The following is a 7414-nucleotide window of genomic DNA, read 5'->3' as shown; positions in this document are numbered from 1 at the left end:
GGCTTTTTCAGATCCGCTCGTTTTTCCGACTATTTTCTTTCATAAGCTAATACAGGGAATGGGAATAGAATTACATTTTCACATGCAGCATGCATATGCAACTCGGAGTGAACTATGCTATTTCAAAAAGAGCCAGTATTAAACGTTTTTGGTGGAAGGGCACCTTTAAAGGTCCCATGGCATGGTGGTTTGTTGATGCTTTAAACGGGCTCGTGGAGGCTTCCGGATGTTATATCCGCAGCCTTTCTCGAAATGAACCCTCGGCACGTAAATATAGCCTCCTGGGAGAAAGCCCCATTTCAGCGCTTTTCCCAGTGCGTCGTTTTGCTAATGAGAAGCATGGAGGCGGGGAAGGGTAGAGGGTGGGGGCGGGCCATGGGGGGAGGGGCTTGACCAAGCTGCACACACACATACTCGCTGCTATCAGCGCTTTTAGCCACGCTGCTAAGACAAAACCCCGTTCTCCCTCGGACTCCTTTCGTAAACTCAACGTGACGCAGAGAACAGAGAGTGAGAGTGTTCGGAGTGGTAGTTTGCGAACGTATAATACCCTAGGCTTGAACACGCACTCCATAACCAAAGAGGATAGAAGCAGCAACTACAGCAACATATCGCTTATCCAACAGAAGACATGCATTGCGGAGCAATAGTCAAACATAAGCTCATAAGTTACAGTCAATTTCCAGACTAAACTCAGTTTAACAGAGCATGCTGCATGCTCTTTAGTTTTGTAGCGCAGATTACCTGGCTAACTGCAGGAAGCGGTTAGCTGCACAGCTAATGTAGCCATTGCTAGGCTAACGCACCGATTTTAAAACACGGCAAAACGACCAGTTATACACTTACTTGTTCGGTGTTTGTTGCTGATGCGGCAGGGATGCTTGGTACGGACCCAGGCTTCAGTGACAGTTGATGTGCAAAACTTGCCCTGTACTGTCCCAAGTTGTGGAAACATTCCTCAGGAAAATGCTTCCGACAAACATACACCGTCTTAGGTAGACTCGACGGCGTATTATTGAAGTAAATAAAATTAAGCCACTGCATCTTCAGGGGCTCTCCCGTCGGCAGTAAAAACAGACTCTTTTCTGTGTTGTCACATCCATGTACAGCGCAATTTCCATGTTTCGCTCGCTTAGGTGATGCCATGTTGTTGTGTCCTCTATGGTCTCCTCACTACAACTGGGCGGGCAATCCATACAGTGGGTGGGAATCCAGAGGGGGGGGCGTGGGGATCATCTCCCTTGCTGACTTAGTAAAGGGAAGAGCTTATCAACGCGCCGTTTTGACGCGCCATTCTCAAATGTTGGGCATAGTTTGGTTTACACATTATGAAATTTCTAGCCACTGGGGTGACTTAAGAAGGTCAGAGGAACTCATTTTAACGTTAAAAAACCTCAGAAAGTGAAAATTTCATGCCATGGGACCTTTAAAGAAGAATAAAGTTAATGTTTTGGAATGGTCAAGTCAAAGTCCTGACCTTAATCCAATTGAAATGTTGTGGAAGGACCTGAAGCGAGCAGTTCATGTGAGGAAACCCACCAACATCCCAGAGTTGAAGCTGTTCTGTACGGAGGAATGGGCTAAAATTCCTCCAAGCCAGTGTCACGGTCTGATCATGCGCTGGTATAAATTTACCATGCACAGACCGATTTTTTTTTTTTTTGCCCGGTCAACTTCCAGGAAGTCTAAATTTACCATTTCTTGCTGCGATTTTGTACCGAGTATTTCAACACATTATGGACTAATAGAACGCGAATTGTGACTACAATTGTGAGATTTGATTATCAGTAGACAAGAATGGTTTGGATTGAATTTTATTAGTACATGTGTAAATGAAGTTAATAAAGTTGTTCAAAACACTTTACATTCTGACTTCGTTCTTTCATATATACTTAAACAAATCAATATTCATGAAGATAAAGTTCATCATTCCTGGTTGCTGGCTGGTCCTGATCAGCCTACTTAGTGCATAAACTGGAACTAAAACACGGGTCATTCATTCATTCATTCAAGATAAAGTGAAAATAATTTATTTGTGGCTCAAGTATGAACGTAAATCCCATATCATATTGGGCTGGTAAATTCTGACTAGGCCCAATGACAGCAGTCTAATTATACCAAGTTGGTAAATTTGAGAGAATAACTAAATTATTATAATCATGAGGAGTCTTACTTAAACAAATCAATATTCATCAAGAAAGTGTAAATAATTCAAGTATGAACATAAATCTCATATTAGGCTGGTAAATTCAGACTAGGCCAAATTATACCAAGTTGGTAAATTTATACTGTGGTAAGTTCAGACCATGGCTGCTACAGTTTAAATTTACCTGGTAAATTCAGACTGGTGGTAAATTCAGACCGGTGGTAAATTCAGACCGTGACACTGGTGTGCAGGACTGATCAACAGTTACCAGACACTTTTAGTTGCAGTTCTTGCTGCACAAGCGGATCACACCAGATACTGAAAGCAAAGGTTCACATACTTTTGCCCCCACTCACATATGTAATATTGGATCATTTTCCTCAATAAAGATTTAACTCCCACATCTCCTCACTGAAAACAATTAATACTGGAGCACCGCAAGGTTGCGTTCTCTCACCAATTTTATACACACTGTATACCAATGACTGCCAGGCATCCTCCCCAGCTCATACCTTTTTTAAGTACGCCGACGACACAGCACTGGTGGGCTTCCTACATTCTGACACCTTATCCGTTGAAGGTTTTGAAAGGGAGGTTCAGGGTTTTATTAGGTGGTGTACAGACAACTTTTTATTGGTCAATGTTAAAAAGACAAAGGAAATGGTGATAGGTATTCCTTTTTTGCTAAAATCTATCTCCCCATCCAAGATTAATGGCGAACAGATAGAGCGGGTCTCATCTTACAAGTATTTGGGAATAGAGATAGATGACAGATTGTGTTTTAACCAGTGTGCACAGACCAAATGTAAGAAGCTACAACAGAGGATGTTCTTTCTTAGGAAACTCAAAGATTTTAGATTAGACTGCAGTATTCTCCAATTGTTTTATAAAATCACTTTTACAAAGTATTTTATCATTTGGGCTAATCTGCGTCAATGGAAATATGCATGTACAGGACCACAAAAAATTGCAGCGTATCATTAAATCAGCCAGCCGGGTTATTGGTGTGGACCAGACATCTGCAGTCGAGCTGTACAATGAGCTTATTTTAAGAAAGATGGATCAAATTTTAACTGACCCAACACATCCTCTGTTCCCAAAGTTTTTAAGAAGCACCAGGTCTAATAACAGATTTCTGCAGAGGCCAATCAGGATAGCGAGGTACCACAAATCATTTGTACCCACAGCAATAAGACTCATCTCATTATCTCTAGCCGCTTTATCCTGTTCTACAGGGTCGCAGGCAAGCTGGAGCCTATCCCAGCTGAGTACAGGCGAAAGGTGGGGTACACCCTGGACAAGTCGCCAGGTCATCACAGGGCTGACACATAGACACAGACAACCATTCACACTCACATTCACACCTACGGTCAATTTAGGCCCTGTCCACACGGCACCGGCGTTTTGGGTGCCCCAAAACGAAATCTTTTGAGAACGGGTTCCAGAGTGGAAAGATCTGGCAACGGTGCCGTTGCGAAGTCGTCTGGATGAGTAGAACGGATTTGTTTACGATGACGTCACAACCACATGTGCTTCACGCCGGGTAGAAGTGTAACGAACTCGATGCGAGTTGTCAACAAATCCTATAACTTGGTTCATGAAACGCGCTTACAAAATATTTTCACTGTGAATATTTATTGTGTAATGGTGCAAAGTGAGAGAGAGAGAGAGAGAGAGAGAGAGAGAGAGAGAGAGAGAATAGCCCTTAGGGCAGAGTCAATCCCGCCAGCAAAAATAGGGAAAAAAAGGAGCGATCTCACCTCTTCAGATGTTGGTTTAAGTCCTACAATACATTCCTCAAAAAGGGCGTAGAAGAACAAATTAATCCATCAATGTGTAGCATTCAATTTATTCCGGACCATTAAAGACACCGCCTTCCGTGTAGAATCATACATCATCCTCGCCGCCATATTGGATGGGTCAAAGCGGAGAATAAAGATGCCTCATTCATGTGCTGCATTTAACTGTACCAACAGGTTTGCCATCCAAATGAGATCACATGGGATTACCTTTCACAGGTGAGACTGGAAAAAATACTTTTCATTGTATTTGGTCATTATAACATAATTTTACGAACAGATTTTTCTGACTTTGTGGCTAATATGAAGTCTCGCGCATAATAGTTTATGCGCATGCGTCCTTACTTCTATTGTTCTGGTGTCTCCGAAGGGACCGTCTTACAGCGCCCCTAGAGGTGTGGCATGTGTATTGCATCGTTTTCAGCAAGCGTTGCGTTGCCATATGTACCTGATATTTTACTGATCCGTTGCCCATGTGGACGCAATATTTTTTTTAATAACATCTCGTTGCCGTTGTCGTGTGGATGTAGCCTTAGAGTCACCAGTTAACCTAACCTGCATGTCTTTGGACTGTGGGGGGAAACTGAAGCACCCGGAGGAAACCCACGCGGACACGGGGAGAACATGCAAACTCTGCACAGAAAGGCCCTCACCAGCCACGGGGCTCGAACCCGGACCTTCTTGCTGTGAGGCAACAGCGCTAACCACTACACCACCGTGCCGCCCCAGCAATAAGACTATACAATAACAAACCAAAAACATCTGTTGCACTTTAGTTCATTCATCTGTACAAATTTCCTTTTATGCATTTTATTTATTTTATGTAGCACACAGTTTTTATTTTTATCTCATTGTTTTTATCTTACATCACACCTTTTATCACAGATTTATTTTAATGTGGTATGTCTATATGTCTTTGGTATGTTTTGAGGAGATGTGCAATATGGACCACTTGAGTTTCCCCCTGGGGGATAATAAAGTTTACCTTGACCTTCAATAGATCAATCAAGTATAATATTTTTGTTTTGTTTAACTGGGTTCTGTTTATCTACTTTTAGGACTTGTGTGGAAATGATCTTTTATGTCATTTATGCAGAAATATAGAAAATTCTAAAAAAAAAAAAAAAAAAAGACTTCATAAACTTTCAAGCACCACTGTATAAAAAAGCCTAATGGCTGCAGTAAATAGACTATAATGGCATGGATATGCTAAATATTCAATTAATGCTTACTAATACTTAATTCACGCTTAATATATATGTTGTTATTTTAAGAACTTAACAGCGCATTTTTGGAAACTATAAAAGTAATTAAATGAGGAAGTGTAAATCATCACAGTGCAGTTCTTCTAACACACAATTCCTACCTTGAGCTCCTTCATCCCTCCTGTAAACTGAAGGTTCTCTGGTTTCTGCAGACACGTCAAACTACCTTCAAGCGTTTGTGACAAGTTGTTTGTTTGCTTTTTTAACATCTTGTGCATTTTATCATGAATATTAGACCTCGTGTTTTATGTTGCGTTTATCAGCTGATGACACAAACCGCTACGCTGGAAACACTAACGTCACATGAACAATGTAAACAACATTAAAAAAAAAGTTCATACCACAAACTTCTCGCAGTCGCCTACCGGATCATTCTCATGCTTCCTTCGTGCCAGATGTCTGTTTCGGCTTGGAACTCTTTTTTTTTTCCCCCCAGAAAGCAAGCTTTTAATCGAGTCACAAAGTTCAAGTCCAGCATTTCAACATTTTCAGCAGGGTAGAAGTAAAGAGAAGAACAGAGCGCCTCCCCCTATTTCATCACGAATGGTTTCATCCGTCCCACCTTCACTTCAGGCCAACTTCCAGCTGGTGGCGCCGCACATCATCATCATCATCAACAACAACACTATTTTTAATTAACAACAAATGTGTTGTTGTTATTTGTTTTATGTTAATTCAGACTGCTCCTTTACTGTACAGTTAGTAGTATTTTTGCACATAAGAATATTTTATAACATACATGTTTAGGGATGGTGGCACGGTGGTGTAGTGGTTAGCGCTGTCGCCTCACAGCAAGAAGGTCCGGGTTTGAGCCCCGTGGCTGGCGAGGGCCTTTCTATGTGGAGTTTGCATGTTCTCCCCGTGTCCGCGTGGGTTTCCTCCGGGTGCTCCGGTTTCCCCCACAGTCCAAAGACATGCAGGTTAGGTTAACTGGTGACTCTAAATTGACCGTAGGTGAGAATGTGAGTGTGAATGGTTGTCTGTGTCTATGTGTCAGCCCTGTGATGACCTGGCGACTTGTCCAGGGTGTACCCTGCCTTTCGCCCGTAGTCAGCTGGGATAGGCTCCAGCTTGCCTGCGACCCTGTAGAACAGGATAAAGCAGCTAGAGATGATGAGATGAGATGAGATGAGATGAGATGGTTTCACCCGTCCCACCTTCACTTCAGGCCAACTTCCAGCTGGTGGTGCTGCACATCATCAACAACACTACTTTTAATTAACAACAAATGTGTTGTTGTTGTTGTTGTTGTTGTTAGTATTTGTTTCTTGTTAATTCAGACTGCTCCTTTACTGTAGAGTTAGTAGTATTTTTGTACATAAGAATATATAACATACATGTTTAGGGGTGGCGGCATGGTGGTGTAGTGGTTAGCGCTGTCGCCTCACAGCAAGAAGGTCCAGGTTCGAGCCCCATGGCCGGCGAGGGCCTTTCTGTGCAGAGTTTGCATGTTCTCCCCGTGTCCGCGTGGGTTTCCTCCGGGTGCTTCGGTTTCCCCCACAGTCCAAAGACATGCAGGTTAGGTTAACTGGTGACTCTAAATTGACCGTAGGTGTGAATGTGAGTGTGAATGGTTGTGTCTATGTGTCAGCCCTGTGATGACCTGGCGATTTGTCCAGGGTGTACCCCGCCTTTCGCCCGTAGTCAGCTGGGATAGGCTCCAGCTTGCCTGCGACCCTGTAGAACAGGATAAAGCGGCTAGAGATAATGAGATGAGATGAGAAGTTACTATTGCGGACATTTAGCGAACTTCAGCTAGCCTTTGCCAGAGACAAAATGGGTCGATTTTTAGTACCTAAAAGCTACAGTAAGTGAGGAGACAGAGTCTGGGCCAAGCAAAAAAAAAGAAGGAAGTATGACCACAATTATTTAAAGTTTGGATTTTCATGGACTGGATCTGAAGATGCTCCACTGCCACAGTGTGTTGTCTGCCAGGAGGTGCTAGCTAACGATGCTATGAGATGTTTAAAATGTGTAAAACAAGATTTTTTTTAAAAAAGCACAGATGTTAAAAATGTGTAAAAAAAAAAAAAAAAGATGTTTTAAAAAGCACAAATGTTTAAAACGTGTAAAAGAAAAAATAAAAATGTGTACAACAAACATTTTTTTTTAAATACGAATGGAACATTAAGTATAGCAACAACAAAAATTGTAAGGGGGGTGCTGTTGTTTATTTGCTCTCTGAGGGGGGCTGACTCTCCCAT

The 7414-nt window shown here is 42.2% G+C and overlaps 1 protein-coding gene across 4 annotated transcripts in view; it reads right to left on the bottom strand.

The window, feature by feature from the left end:
- Positions 1-5718, bottom strand: part of gpat3 (glycerol-3-phosphate acyltransferase 3) — a 68503-nt gene extending 62785 nt beyond the window's left edge. The window contains exons 1-2 of one of the 4 annotated variants that reach the window (XM_060935971.1): positions 5552-5718; positions 5312-5356 (exon numbers count right to left, since the gene is read on the bottom strand). The gene's annotated coding sequence lies outside the window, so the exon portion shown is untranslated. The remainder of the gene's footprint in view (positions 1-5311; positions 5357-5551) is intronic. The other 3 variants (XM_060935973.1, XM_060935970.1, XM_060935972.1) reach the window with 3 other exon arrangements.
- Between the last annotated feature and the right edge of the window lie 1696 nt (positions 5719-7414).

Source organism: Neoarius graeffei, chromosome 12, assembly GCF_027579695.1.
Source record: "Neoarius graeffei isolate fNeoGra1 chromosome 12, fNeoGra1.pri, whole genome shotgun sequence".
In the NCBI taxonomy this organism is placed as follows: Eukaryota; Metazoa; Chordata; class Actinopteri; order Siluriformes; family Ariidae; genus Neoarius; species Neoarius graeffei.
The sequence above is the reverse complement of the archived record's forward strand: the minus strand, read 5'-3'. Positions and strand labels throughout refer to the sequence as shown.